The sequence below is a fragment of the Sinocyclocheilus grahami genome, unplaced genomic scaffold, assembly GCF_001515645.1.
Source record: "Sinocyclocheilus grahami isolate Dianchi unplaced genomic scaffold, SAMN03320097.WGS_v1.1 scaffold7.1, whole genome shotgun sequence".
Lineage (NCBI taxonomy): Eukaryota > Metazoa > Chordata > Actinopteri > Cypriniformes > Cyprinidae > Sinocyclocheilus > Sinocyclocheilus grahami.
In genome coordinates this window covers 598,151-614,385 of record NW_015505186.1, presented here as the reverse complement: position 1 = coordinate 614,385, position 16,235 = coordinate 598,151, and the positions used below count along the sequence as shown (strand labels likewise).

The 16,235-nt window shown below is 37.6% G+C and overlaps 1 long non-coding RNA gene across 1 annotated transcript; it reads right to left on the bottom strand.

Moving 5' to 3' along the window:
• Window positions 1–11,150: 11,150 nt before the first annotated feature.
• Window positions 11,151–15,006, bottom strand: LOC107588655 (uncharacterized). Its single transcript, XR_001609612.1, has 3 exons — window positions 14,936–15,006; window positions 14,505–14,507; window positions 11,151–11,162 (listed from the first exon to the last, which is right to left on the bottom strand). It is a non-coding gene; the product is annotated as an uncharacterized lncRNA (long non-coding RNA).
• Between the last annotated feature and the right edge of the window lie 1,229 nt (window positions 15,007–16,235).

The window sequence follows — 16,235 nt, the reverse complement described above, 5'->3', positions numbered from 1 at the left end:
CAAGCTTTATGGAGATACTGATTTCCTTTTCCAGCAGGACTTAGCAACTGCCCACAGTGCCAAAACCAACCACTTCCAAGTGGTTTGCTGACCATGATATTACTGTGCTTGATTGGCCAGCCAACATGCCTGACCTGAACCCCATATGGAATCTATGGGATATTTTCAAGAGAAAGATGAGAAACAGACGAGCTGAAGACTCAATAGTGCCTCAGCAGTGCCACAGGCTGATTGATTCCATGCTACACCTCACTGATGCTGTCATTTGTGCTAAAGGAGCCCCGACCAAGTATTGAGTGCATAAATGAACATACTTTAACTTTTCTGTTTTGCAAATCTTTTTTTTGATTGATCTTAGGAAATATTCTAATATTTATAGATAGATAGATAGATAGATAGATAGATAGATAGATAGATAGATATTAGTTTAGTTTTTTAATTTAGTTTTACCATTATAAAAATAAATTACATTTTAAAATATATTAAAGCAGAAAATTGTAGTTTTTAAATTGTAATAATATATTTCATAAAATAAATTTTTTCACTACATTTTTGATCAAATAAACGCAGCCTTGGTGAGCACAAGATAGGTCTTAAAATTATTAAAAGCAATTCATATATTAAAAAGTTTCTGATAGTTACTAATGTGTTCTGAATCTATGTTTCACTGAAAGTGGCCTTAGATTCATATTATGTGATCATCAATCAGAGTAGGGACAGCTCAGTCCATGTAGCTCTGCACCATGTTATTTTTAAGGTGGGCAGCAGTGGAGTCTGTCACATGTCACCGTGAGTGACAGCTGTCTCATCCATTGCCTGTCTGTGAGTTTAGCCCTGGCTGTTATATGCATCTGCCTCTCTAAATCCACCCTCATTTATTAATCTCGTTACAAACTCGTGAAACCTAAAGCAGCCAATAAATTGTCCCTAGCACATCAGACCTAAATCACAGCAGTTTTATAGAATGTAATGCCTTGTTATAGCTTATGATACAAGAAACCTGTCTGGGAAAAAATCTAAACTGAACAAATCAAGGCTTAGCAGTTATGATGGTCTCTGTAAATAGAGGGTCAGTAATTCAAGAGTTTATATGTTCTCTCTGGCTATGTTGTCTTGGAAGCAAAGTGCAAAAAAATTAGTGACAGGACCACTGTGTGGGCTAAATTGCCAACCTCTACGCTGTTAAAAATCATTGTAAGAGCATTAAGTTCCTCAAGGACCTGGCGCCCCAGGACCTATAGAAAATGAGCCAATCGTGTGCCTCAAAGAATGGAACTCCACCAGTGCCTCTCATGAGGCAGGAGGCAGCGCCAGTTGTTATGACAGATTAGCCAGCAGAGACTTAAATCACCGGCTAATGGGCCTGTTATGGAGGGACTGGAGCGGTGCATCTGGCACCACATGCAGCTCGTGAGCTGCGTCATCTGTTACAATCTGCAAGTAGCCATGTGGAGATCTTCCGCACACCCGGATTCTGATTCACAGAGGCGGAGACGGCTGCCGTGGCGAGGGAGCGCGAGGAAGGGCGATAAAAGTGATTTAAAAGTTTCGATCTGGCCAGGTGCAGCTTTTCACCCACTATGCTTTTGCGCTGATAGCTACGTCCAAATGATTCACAGTTTGGGGAGAGCAGTTCTGGCAGAAGGACAAAGTCGGAGTTGTGAATGAATCACTGGGTGACAAAACACTGAAGAAGTTTTGACTATATAAATGGCCTGTGTAAAAAATAGCACCTAGTGAAGCAATGCAGTTAAAAGTAGCATTTTGCCTATTCAGACAGGTCAAGTCTGAACGAATGTGAACATACAGGTGACTCAAGCCAAGAAATTACACTCTGCAGGCGTTTATTAAAGTTAATGGCTTCTGAGGCCGAGACGGAATACAAAGTTGTCGTAGGGTGAAGCACAGTTCATGACTTCCTCACGGTAACTGATTCATTACAGTGCCTAATCTTTCAAAACGACTGACGCATTATGTAATCACAAAACCTTAACTATCAGCATAAAGGCTTATAAAAAGCTGTACAACTCAAAGTTATTTTGCACTTGACCGTCTCTGAGTACTTGAAGAGGATGGCTTTTGTTGACGAATGTCACGTTTTAATCTTGTCCTCGGATCCATTTGTCTCCACATGACTGGCATTAAAATAAGCGCTCTTGACATGTTTTGGGGTTAGCTATCCTCACTGGACTAATGGAAGTAGTTATTCTGAGAATATGCATGTGTGCTATTTTAAAATATCCCACTGTGGTGGTGAGCTGGATACTTCAAGGCAAGAGTAGCAGAATCCCTTTAAACACTTTCAGAGAAAAAAAAGGAGAAGGAGATTATAAAATTAACTGTTAAATTTAAAATATTTAACAATATTAACTTAATATTTAATAACTAAAATATTAAAATGATGGACTTAATTAAATAATTCAAAATAAAACAAATTTAAACAAATAATTTTAGATTAAAATAAAAATAAAATGGCATTATTCCATTCAATAATTCTAAACAAAACATTAAAAACTTTTCTTTTTTTTTTGAAAGGGGTGAGTTAAGCCTTAACGGAAATGTTACGCCCCTTACCATATTGTTTGGCTTAACTTGACCCTAGCGAGGGGTAAATTGAGCCTAGGAAGAGGGTAAGTTGAGCCACAGGGAGATAAACTGTGGCCCTGATTATGGTGAAGTAAAACTGATCATGCTATATCAAAAAAAATTCAATAAAAAAATGACTTATTAAAATCTATGTGTGAGCCTTGTGAAGTCCAAGACACTCGGTTAGGCTCCAGCTCGAATAAGGACAAAGAGGTCTGGATAATACAGTGGATGGATCGATGACTTCTTAAAAGTTTTATTTAAAGATACAGTTTGTAACTTTGAAGGCATTTTTAAGATTATTCAAATTGAAGGAAGGAAGGAAGGAAGGCTGGAAGGATAGAAGGATGGATGGATGGATGGCAAGTGACCTTACAGAACTGGGCTAATATACTCAATATCCCACTTATAAATGTTGCAGGGAAATATAACTATCATAAAAACTTAAATGGCCAATTTACATAAACAAGGCCGTTTAAAAAATTTACAAAACCAAGATCAAAACAAAGAATAAAATAAAAAACGTTTGGTCTAAAATTAATGAAATATAACAACGAAATACAGTAAAATAATACTTTATAATCATAAAAATGGTGAGTCACTGGCTCAACTTACCCCAGGGCTTTTGGCTCAAATTACCCCACACCTACCATTTTAACAAACATGCATCATGCAGCAGTTTAGAGCTAACAGTATAGCCTCATAACTTACTAAAGCACAAACACGACTGTGACATTTTTTTCAGATTTGTTTGTAATCGTTCAGACACAAGAAGCATTTCAAAACGTCCTTGAAAATAAAAAAAACACTGAACAGCAAAAAAAAGAAAGAAAAAAGTGTTTTGAATATAAATGTAATTATTAATTATCCCATGGTCCTCTCTCCATGACAGGGTGAGTAACTCTCAATGCCAGGGTATTGCTATGTGGTGTTAAAGTGGTTTAATACCGGCCCAAATAAAAAAAGTCTAACCCTCAATTTTCCATGATATTCTGGTCTCTATGGCTCGAGTGCATCTTTCTATAAGTGAATGTGATTTTTTATTTTATTCTTCCACAAGGTGATAATTGTAAGTCTGTCACTTCAAAAGGTACTGGTACACCTCACCTCAACAAAATGCACAGTTTGAGCTATCATTCATATCCATAGCACAAACTTTACTCTTAAGGTTAAGAATGAGCAATGGTAGGCCAATAAATACATAATGCAATTTGACAGTTAATAATTTAACACTCAAAAATGAAACAATGAAAAATCTATATCAAAGTCAACAAAAAATTTTGAAAACCAGAGGGCATTCAGGAGCGCTAAAGCGTGACTATATTCTGTCAGAGAGTTACTGCTACTACTGATATGTATTCTGACCCAATGAGTAGCACACTGCCACTCTTCAAACCAAGAACAGGTTGAGGTCGAGTAGAGCTCTTTCTTCACAGTTTAATAGGAAAGCGGAAAATATTCCTCGTGTTAGCGCTGTTCAGTGGACACAGCGTTTAGAGATGGGATGTAGAGAAATGGATGAGCTCTATCAAAGAGAGAGAGAGAGAAGGTCAGGACGGTGTCAAGCAGTCAATCTATCAGACAAGCAGGAGGAGGGATGCTCATTCCCACTTCTTCACCGCATACATTCTTATTTGAACAAGAAAATGCCCCGTAAGACCTGGCCATGATTGGCCATTAATCTGTCACACTGTCCTGATGAGATGGATCGCTAATGCTACAATGCTGCCATCTTATCCAATGGGTACACAAAAAGCAAGAAAATCAAACAAGAATCCAATAAGCAGTAAAGACTGTCAGTAAAGATTAAATGACTGTAACGAAGCTTAAGTGTTAATAAGTCTTATTAATTATTCTTTGCTTTCGGTGTCCCGAACGCTTAAGGCATACACTTAAAATGAAGATGGAGAGAAAGGGCACAGCACAGGGCGGCTGTCCAAGGATCTCTGGAGCTGACTGAGGTTAAATATTGTGCTTAAGGACATAACACCACTCCAGAAAGTTACCACAAGTGGGATTTAAGGCAGAAACCTTCATGATAATAGTGTAGAACTTTAACCTACCATTCCACTGGCACCACATAATATATTAGAAATTAAAAATGACTATACAACCACTTTACAGTTTCATACTGTACAAAATTATTAAATTATATATAATATAAGTTTCACTATATATATATATATATATGTTAATAATATAATATAATTATATGAAATTCTGTGTAAACTGAAAAAAATTGTGCAAAACCTAACCCTAACATTTTTTTTTGCATTTTCTTAGCATTTATTTAAAATATAAATATTTTGTAACATTATTATAATAATAATAATTATGCATTTAGCAGACGCTTTTATCTAAAGCGACTTACAGTGCATTCAGGTTATACATTTTTTTACCAGTATGTGTGTTCCCTGGGAATCGAACCCACGACCTTTTGCGCTGCTAACGCAATGCTCTACCACTGTCACATTATTAAAAATAAAAATACAAAATTAAATAAAAAGATCCCAAACTACTAAACCCAAACGTTTGAGTAATAATGTATATATCATCACCCAAGTATAGCTAGATTTTCTTGATAACACTTCTACAGTAACTTCCATTAAAAACATTAAAATCACTACAGTACTTAAGGCTCAACAATAACTTACAAAGTTTCTTTGCTTTCTCTGTATCTTCTCCATGGACCCCCTGAAGGTAATTTCCTGATCTGTGAACCCCTGGTTGAAAACCCACAGAAATTTAAGAAAAATCCATGTTTTATGTATCTTCTCCAAAGACCCCCTAGTGAACCTTCAGGGACCATGACGGATTAAACACGCTGTTGATATTTATGCAGATTGCAGCCTTTTTCTTCTTTCACCCCACTTATACATCAACTGTAATGTGTACACTGGATAATCTCTCTCACTTTAGAGCAATTTACAGCAGTGTTGGGAATAATTTGTACAAAGCGTCAAGTTGCCAATTGAATCTAAATTCATTATTTCTCTGCTTTTTCCTCAGATGTCACCAGGTCGTGTACATATATTGCACAGCCCACCTAAGTGGATGGCATCTTGTTTTGTGGTTCTGGACAACTGTTGGAGAACTGGCCTGTGCTGGAGGGGACGTCGGTGCAAGGCTGTTGTTCATCATCCTGCACAATCCAAAGGGAGAAGGAGAATAAATGAGCACTCTGAGACCATGTCCCCATACACCCTGTTGAAAAATGCCACTGCGAGACCTCAAGGAAATCAAACAGCCCCTTAAGCTGTGATCGCAAGTGAACAGTTGGACACTGCCATTTTGTCTGTGCAAGATAAATGAGCGAGCGCACATCTTATATTATTTGTGAACATCTGTGCTGTTTAGACTTCCTCAAGGGAACTTCTCCTCATAAAATATGCAGGAAGAGCAGCTCTACTTCTCTACTGCAACTTCCTATTGTAACGGTTCATGGATCTTCATGTTCACTCACTCATTCATTTATTGTGTTTATTTTAATATTTGTTTGGCAGAACCATTTCATTATTAAGAGTAAACATAAAGCACATCCTGTTATTCAGTATGATGCAACAGCATTGTAATACAGCCAATGCGATTGCTGATTCCTGGAAGGATTTATGTTAAGAAACAAATCTCTGAATACAATATAATATATCTCCATAAATAATTTTGCATCCAGGGAGCATATCTTGACAAAGCTGGAAAGTTTCATACAGAAAAGTTATAAAATCAGGCATGTGATTATGAAAACATATTGTGGCCTGCAGATATATGTGCTGCATAAAGATTCTGCCACTCACGCCATGATCGACCAAAAAAAAAAAAAAAAAAACCCAGGATGCTATTAGGAAAATGGAGATGAGCTCAGAATAAAAAATTATGGATTACTGGAGCCTTGAAGTGAATGTAAATCAATCAGGATGCATTAAACATGTTTCTGCCGGAGAAAAGAACATTTTCAAGTTGAGTGGTAGGTTGCACATGGATCATAATTGGCGTGCAGGACTGTTAATGCAATTTATTGTAGACAATGGAATTAAATTTAACATTTCAAAGTGACAATCTATAGATTTTTATCCAAATTTTGGACAGGACAAATGGTGGTTAATTACGTTTGAGGGAGATAACTTCCAAAAAGCTTACATGTATAAATGAAATTTCACACAGTGATTGAACTATGCATATTCACAATGCTCTGCGTGAACCTGACAGGAATATTAATCAACTACTGTATAAGAACATGACTTTTTTTCCCTCTCTAAGTAACTCTAAAGAGAAAGTTGACTAAAAGCAGCAAAAATTACTTAACTAAGAATTGTTTTAGTGCCATTGGGTGATATGCATTAAATATGAGAACTGCAATATATGCAGATGTAAAAGGTGAGTTTGGTACAACATGCTTTCAGCATTTCAGATTTGAGTAGCTATTGAGTATGCATTTTTAAAGTAGGCATATTAAATGAAATATTAAGCATAAATGTCCTAAAAGTTTATACATGGGGTAAAACATGGGGTAAAACCCTTTTAAACACTTGACCTACGACTAATATTATGTAGGTCTATGCGGTATTTTACATACTCATTTGCATATAAAAGAATGTTCTTTATGCCCAGTGCAAAGTGGCATTTAGGTAGCAGGTCCTTTCCTCCATAACAACCGTAGATCCAGCATAGTCCGAGAACTCAATTTAATCCCAAGAGACCTGAAGCGCTTCTGCACTTTGACATTTTGTGGTTTCGTTTAATTTAGTACTCGTTTTCCTCTCCCTTTTATATTTTTTGTACCCCAAACTTTTCATTTAAGCTTGTGGAACTCATCAAAATCTGCCGTCCTGGAGAATAACATCAATCACAGTCCCCAGCTTCTCCTGCAGGGTGGAGGAAATTGCTCCAGCGTCACTCTGAGGAGAAAGCACAACTTTAAATACGTCTCTGGGTGGGTTCTGACAAGACCTACGGTTCTCATGCCAAGAGTCAGAAGCTCAAAAGTTCCACACTGTGCACACTAAACTGGATTAGAGAAAGAAACCAGAGCTTTGTTTAGGGTTACTTTACTTATTGACTCAGGAAGAACTCAACCATGACACCCTTGGTGGAGAGGAAGACATTCAATAGGCAGCAACATAAAAAACACCCTAACAACCATCAAGCGGCACAATTGCAACCACAGAGAATCTGGCATCCACTAAGAATTTCTCTAGCAACTACAAAGCTACCACTACAACAGCAGCCACCAAATAACACCCTAACAGCAAAGAACCATAACAACACTCTAGCAACTGACGAACAACGCACTAGCGACCACCCTTAACACCATAACCACCTAATTTCATATTTGCATCCACAAAGAACACTAGCACCACTTTAGCAATTTCTCAAAAAACATATTAAGCAACTAGCAACCACCCAAAACATTCAAGCAACCAACAGATACTCAATCCACAAAAAACATCATAGAAGCTCCGTTTCCATTACAGATATGCGCAAAAACTTTTGCAATATTTTATAAATGTCAATGAAAAAGCTATTGCGATAATGACAGTGTTTCCATTCACCGATGTTATGCGACTAAAACACAATTTATTTCCTCTTGCAATAAGTCACGCTGACGGATGTTGGTAGGTTCACGTATATCGCAGCCACCGCACTAGCCATTATTTTTAATTGAAGTAGACGTAGGCATGTATCTTAAGTGAAGCAGCACGGAGAGATACTTCTGGGACGCTTCTGAAACGTGCCACTGTGCAGCTTTTATAAACACAAGCATTAACTCCAACGGCCATATCGGAGTCTTAATGCACCACAGACGTGTGCAGTGTAAATAATGGGTTATCCAAGCATCAATGGCAAAGAAATCCCCTTATACTTGAGAGTGGCCACGTATGAGGTGTTTCTTGGAGATTATAGTACATTAAAGAATGATCATGTGATTTTTATGTAAGCCAGGTGACCTGTAATTGTTTCCACTGCAGTTTTGCGAAATATTCCTTTTTCGAATTGTGAGCGTAAAAACTTTTTTGCAAAATTTACGTCTTTCCATTGGAAGTGTTTTCAATTCGCACTTTCAATTTGCGCAATTTGAAGGATAATGGTAACAAAGCTATAGTAACAACTGCCTAACAACACCCTAGCAATAACAAAGCCCACCATAGCAACACTGTAGCAACAGCTAAAACACTTTACTAAGCACTTAGCAATTCCCTAGCGAACACCTAAAACACATGATCAACCGAGGGATGCTCTTCAATCCACAAATAACACCCTACAGTGCCACCTAACAATGCCCTAGCAATAACAAAGACCGCCATAGCAATACTCTAGCAAATGCTAAAAACACCTAAAAGTACCTAGCGACTACACAAAACACTCTAGCAACCACTCAGCGATGCTCTTGCAACCACGAATCTCCAAGCAACCACTTAACAATGCCATAGCAACAACAAAGACTGCCATGGAAATGCTCTAACAGCAGCCTACAGACCACCCTTAATGCTATATCCAAAATATAAAGTCGGAACACCCCAGCAACCAAGCACCACTTAAGATAGTCTTATTTTATTTAAATTTCTCATTCCAACAGTTAAATGAGAGTTGTTGTAAGAGTTGTTGTTGACTCATCTAAACTTAAGGAATTTTTAATTAAACGGTCACAGAGACAGAATTAAATTTTTATGAATGCAGCCGGCTGGTATTTCTAAAACCACAGATCTCTATTTGCATAGAATTCACAAACGCAACTCAGCAATTATCCCGCTTCAATGTGACACGAGAAAAGCTGTTGTTCCCATCCAAGTGAACAACCAAATGCTTAAATTTACATGAGGTCTGTGATTGGATAAATCCCATGACTAACACACACTTGTGACTGCTCAGAGGTGGAAATATTTGCAAACACATTTAATCATTCCTGTGATGGAGCTTGTTATAACCGGCTGTTATCTCTGAGAGGATGTTAATGAGGTCTGCAAATTATTCGGGTGATCATGACACATTGCATTTATCCAGCAAAGTCTAGTGATTTGTGAAGATGATGATAGACAGATAAGACTAGTATGTGGAGAAAAAAAATAATGAGATGAACCTCAAGGAATCCAAAGTCTTGTCTATCTCTGACAGTCTGACAGCACGTTTCAAAGGCCCTTTTTATGTTTCATATTCAAGTCTCAAAGCAATGAGCTGTTTCATCTCATTGCTGTTTTGGCATTGCGTGTCTGTTGAGTGGCCTAATTACAGTCTAATAATGCTAATTATAGTGTTGCTGCTGAAAATTATGCAATTATCTATGAGTATCATGCTATTCGCTTTCCAATCTAGACGCCTCAAAATGAGGCTTAGATGCTGTACTTAAAAGATAACTTTGAACATTTTTTGATACTCCAGAATTCCCAGAAAATCAAGGACCAAGTCACAGAGTTCGTTCCAGGGGGATTTTAAAATGTATAATTGACTTCAAGTTAAAAAGTAAAATACAGTACTTTGAAGCGATTTGGCAGAGACATCTTCTTAATTATTTACAACTTAAAGAGAGTTCAGTGTGCTTTATAAGTCGAAGGCTTCACACACTGACAAAGTGCCAACCTCCATTCCAGCTTTAAAATATTAGCACTCCAGGGATGTAACCGTGAGTATGCTACAAGCTTGAGAAATGTGTGTCAGTGATAAAACTTGTCTAACTACAACACCCTGAACAATGTCAAATACAACACCCTAGCAACCACCAAGCAGTTCTATAATAACTACCTAAAGCCACCAAACAATTCTGTTGCAACCACAGCAAACACCCTAACCACCTAGTAATTCCTAGTGACCACAAAGTACACCACAGCAACACCCAAGCAACAAACCAAAACACTCAATCAATTGTATAGCAACATCCTGGCAACCACCCTGAATTAAGCATTCATTTCATTTAAAAAAGAATGACAGAATGATCAATAGATGGACAGAACAACAGACAGATGTGTCTCACCTGGTTGCCCGTTGATGGCAACATTAACAAAAGTTCCCCGGCAACATTGCTAAAAAAAAGTTGCCCCGTGTATCATCAGCCTTAGAATGATAGAATGAAAGATAGAACGACAGAACGATAGACAGACAGAATGACAGATATAATTAACAATAGAATGATAGAATGACAGATCAATAGATACAACAATAGAATGATTTAAAATGGATGGATGCATGGATATATGGATGGATGGATGGATGAATGGACAGGACAGACAGACAGACACAGATAGAATGAAGAACAATGGACAGACAGATGAACAGATGGATTGACAGACAGACAGAGAAGACAGATATACAGTACATCTGTCATGTACTTTCATACACAAACATACACAAAAGTATCCTACAGAAATACGTGTTGGTGAACAAATCCATAAAATGCCCAGAACAATAATCATACTGGACTGTGTTATTGTACACAACGAACAAACACGGCTTTGATTCATTACATTATAATTTGGTATTCCATCTAGTGATACATACCAGACATCCTCTTATGAAAGGGCACAAAATGTCAGCACAGCTCTCAAATCCCCTCCAAGGCAAAGCTATTATCCAATACAAGAAAACAGCTCCTTAGTGGCATTTCTCTCTGAATGAGAAAAACAGCCTGGCTTTTTCTAACTTGTTTGTAAGTGTTGAGTTTAATAATGTACTTCTCCACTCGATGTGGGCAGTCACAGGTAACTGTGTGTGAGGACTAGGACAGTCTATTTATTATCAGCTTGTCGGTACTCCCCCACAAAGCCACCCACAATAGGACCTGCAATTTCAATCTCCACGGCGTTTTCAGGCGCTGCAACTATGAAAGCAAACAAAGTGAGGGAATTTGCCAGGGAATCAATGGTAATCAGGCAGGCTGCTGCTTTCTGGGCCATTAGTGGGGCTTGCTATGAAAGCCCCGCTCTGCTCGCTCTAATGAACGATTGGGTCTGAGTGGGAAGAGTAAGCCATAATAATATGGACAGCTGCTGGAATAAACATGAAATTCATTTTCTAAGGGCCTCTGACTGAACCTCACGTAAACATGTCATTTGGAAAGCTTGACATTTCTTAGGAAGATCTTGAACTTCAGCATCCTAATATTCAAACAGAGTTAAAAAAGCCAAATTAATTCTGACCAGCCTTTTTAGATGAATGACACTGTGATAAACTAGACTCTAAAGGTTGGTTTCCAAAAATACATTATGGGGAGAGTGGTACTTAAGATTTGCCATGGCAAATGTCATTTGGAAAGCTTGACTTTGCTTAGGAAGATCTTGAACTTCAGCATCCTAATTGGCTAATCGAGTCAGAAAAAGTCAAACTAATTCTGACTAACCTTTTTAGACCGATGATTCTGATGAACTAGACTCTAGGTTGGTTTCCAAAAATATAGTATGGGAAAAGCAGTTCTTGAGATTTTTCATAGCAAATGTCATTTGGAACATGTAACATAAAAAGTCTGATTTTGCTTAGGAAGATCTTGAACTTCAGCATCCTAAAGGCAAATCGAGTCAAAAGAAAGTCACCAAACCAACTCTGATCAGCCTTTTTAGACCGATGATAACATAATGAACTATTCTGTAAGGCAGGGGTCTCCAACCCTGCTCCTGGAGAGTGACTGTCCTGCAGATTTCTGCTCCAACTCCAATCAAACACACCTGGGTAGCAGGGTAACTTGATAAATACAGGCAGGTGTGTTGGAGCAGGGTTTGAACTGAAGTCTGCAAGATGGAACTCTCCAGAAGCAGGGTTGGAGATCCCTGCTATAAGGGTTTATTTCCAAAAATACATTATGGGGAGAGCGGTTCTTGAGATTTGTCATGGCAGATGTCATTTGGAAAGCTTGACTTTGCTTAGGAAGATCTTAAACTTCAGCATCCTAATAGGCAAACTGAGTCAAAAGAAAGTCACCAAACCAGTTCCTACCAGGACTAGACTCTAAGGGTTGGTTTCCAAAAATACAGTATGGGAGCAGATCTTGACATCTTCCACTGCAAAGGTCATTTGGAACATGTGCCTTGGAAAGTTTGACTTTGCTTAAGAGGATCTTAAGCTTCAGCATAGTAAGAATCTAAGGAACTAGACTTGCTGTTAGACTCTAAAGGTTGTTTTCCAAAAATACATTATGGGGAGAACGCTTCTTGAGATTTGACATGGTACTGTAAATGTTATTTGGAAAGCTTGACTTTGCTTAGGAAGATCTTGGACTTCTGTATCCCAACGGACGAACAGAGTTAAAAATAAAATAAATTTAAAAAAGCCTTTTTAGACTGATGAACTAGATTCTAATTTGCCATGGTAAATGTCATTTGGAAGGCTTGACTTAGGAAGATCTTGAACTTCAGTTAAGTACCCTAAAAAATCTAATAAAAAGTCACTGAACTTATTATCAACCAGCCTTTTTAGACACCGTGATCAACTAGACTCTAAGAGTTGATTTCCAAAAATACAGAATGGGTAGAGTGGTTCTTGAGATTTGCTAAGGCTATGTCTACTTAAATCTTTAAAGTGAAGTGTTATTTCTTAGAAAGTCTCCACGAAAAGTGATATATTCTTGCCTGATCTGATATCTCAGACAACCAGAACTATCTACAGGAGATCAGGTTTTTGTATTTTTATTTTTTGTAAAGGAATCAGTCCCTGCTTCAGCGATTTGGTGATACGTATGCTTTCCCCCAACGGATTATTAGAAAATAGCAAAGCATGAAAGTGCTGAAAAATGAGACCAGTTCTCCTTTATTTCATAGTCAAAAGCGGCACCAGGCTTTCTCCCATGCCTTTTGAAATAGAAAATCAAAAAGCATACAGTGTGTTCCACTGTGGCTTGACAAGCATGCCAAAGAATTGACAAGCATAATATTAGCTACACAAACAGTACAGAAATGAACATTGTAAATAATGAATGAAGTGAAGGACATAAAACTGAAAGAACAGACAGGAGTGATACTTGCTTCAAATAACACAATCGAATAACTATCCAATGAACGTATAAAACCAGATTCCACAGGTGAATTTAACTACAGCATAGTTACAGCTCTTAATGCATGTCCTTGCACTAAAACACACTGAATTATTATTCTACATGACTACGACAAAAACTTTGAGGCTTATGCTTTCTTCTCTTCAATATTAGAAAAAGGAATGTATTGTGAACTTTTGAAGAACCAAGATTCCTTCCATTGATGGAAAATTAATCAATTCTTTAGCCTTTTCTATCCTCCAATCACACTATGGCCCGGCTGAAGGATTGAGGTCAGTGCCATCATATTCCAGCTGAACCACTCTCTCTATCGGTGTTGACCTTTTACAGATATTCGAGTCAAGCTTAATACACTGAAACAACCATGACTGACGTGCTCAAAGATGAACACATCTACCTGGAAAATGAGGTTAACTGTAGCTGAGCAAGAGAATATGCATTAGAATGGACTTTTTTTCAAATGCTGTTCAAATACTTTCTTTTTTCTTACTCTAGACCAGCGATTCGTAAGCTAGGGAGCTTGAGCAGGTGTTAACACTCATGTTGTTCCAAACCTGTATGAATGTCTCTCATCTGTGGAACACAGTGGGTTTATGTACGTATATATTGCCCATTTCTTCTGTTATACTGACAGTGAATGAGGCTGTCAAGGTTCTAAAATGACACAGCAGGTTAATAGCATGCTGAAGTGGATGATTATTAGTGAACAGCTTATATTTCAGTCTGTTCCATCCTCACCCAAAGCTTCAGAAGATGTATATAAAGTGCACAAGTTATATGAACCACTTTTATAGTGATTTTGTCCTTTTTAAAGCTTGAAATCGTCAGTTCCATTCATTCTGTCTGTATAAAAAGAGTGACAACCAATATTCACAATCCTGCTTTTGTGATCTAACTCACACAGGTTTAGTGACATGAAGGTGCGTAAATGTCAGACTTTTCATTTCTTGACTTTCTTTAACACTTTATAGACTATTTTATACAGATAAGGCAGAGAACTACATCTGGGCCTCGGAATATAATAAATGCATTTCACTAGTAGAGACCGGATCCTTACAGCGCATTTGGAGGATGGAAAGGAAAGACAGAGCGAATCATGGGCTATACATCTTCACAAACCGAATATTAATGATGCTTAGAACCCTCAAGCTTTTAATGATGATTCATGAATTTAATACACCACCACGCATTTCTAAAGCCACTGGGACTGAAAGAAAGGAAAAGGCGATGTGTTATTATGATACCTTCTACAAAGCATTGTTCTTCATCTCACAAACCCTTGCTGAATGCAAATTGCACTTTGAAAGAAAGATCAACCAAAGCCAGGACAGTACACATCTGAAATACCAAGAAGGACCTACAAAGAAAGGACACAAGTAATACAAGCTTGGAGAGATTTAATCATCAATGTTGCTGTGTTTTATGATCCCAACTGTGATACATAAACCACCTTTCAAACGTTTGGGGTTTGTAAGATTTTTTTTTTATGTTTTTTTTTTTTAAAGTCTCTTTTACTTAGGGGAAAAACGCTATATAAACATGCTTTTTTTATTTGTTTCCAATCTAAAAGAACTGTTTTCTATTTTAATAAATTTTTAATATATATTCTTCAACAGTCTTCTGTGTCACATGACCCTTCGGAAATCACTCTAATATGCTGAATTTGCTTACAAAATATTTCCTATTATTATCAATGTAGAAAACGTTTGTGCTATTTAATATTCTGAAGAACCTCCAATACAACTGGATTGTGAAATATTAATTTATTGAACACGAACCTGGAGCGATTGCCTGCTTCATAGCCAATCAAACAATTTGCCAGAGGCCGCTGGTTAATTACACCTACAGGGAACACCAGCACAATTTAGCAATCTGCATTGACAATGCACATTTAGCTGGGAAAAATCATTCACGAACCCCTGACTAACACAGAAGCAAGGAATTCAAGATTCTCATCTCTAAGAAAATTTATTTAGAAGTGTGTGTCGTGTCCCGTGGTGCAGTAACGCCTCCGAGCGCTTCTTTCCATGAATCCCTTTCTTTTCACAGTCAATACCAAATGCAGACTCCGTTTTGAAGGAACATCAAGCATAATTTCGCTTCATGGGGATGTGCTGTCAAGAGAAGAAAAGAGTCATCACAAATCCTTCTGGACTAAAAAAAAATATAGAGATTATACTGTGACAGAGCAATTCTAGACAGATTCTTCCAAAACATATGTAGCATTTATGGGCCATAATCAAAATTATATGTACTTTTATGTTTTTATATATATATAAATGTATATTTTTGCAAGAGGTACAGAAATACACACACCTCGGCTTCATTTTGTCAGACATGCAATGAATGGCACCATGCAAGATCATTACAGACAGAATCCATCAAAGTACATCACAAGGCGTCTTGTTGAGAACAGCATGTTCAAAGCCGAACGCAATGATGCCATTGTTCCATACGGCATTACGCTCATGTCAAAACTCTGAGCTGAAAATACAGCACAACCTGACCGTGCAATATGGAATGTTTATCACCAAGTTTCTCTACCCACAGATATAATTACACTTCATGGAGGACACTGATGTATCATTTTATTTTCAGGAGAACAGATAAGCAGAAAGGAAGGGAGTCATGGGTTGGGTAAAAGCATTCATTCTTATTGTCTGCGTTTCAGTCTGAAACACTA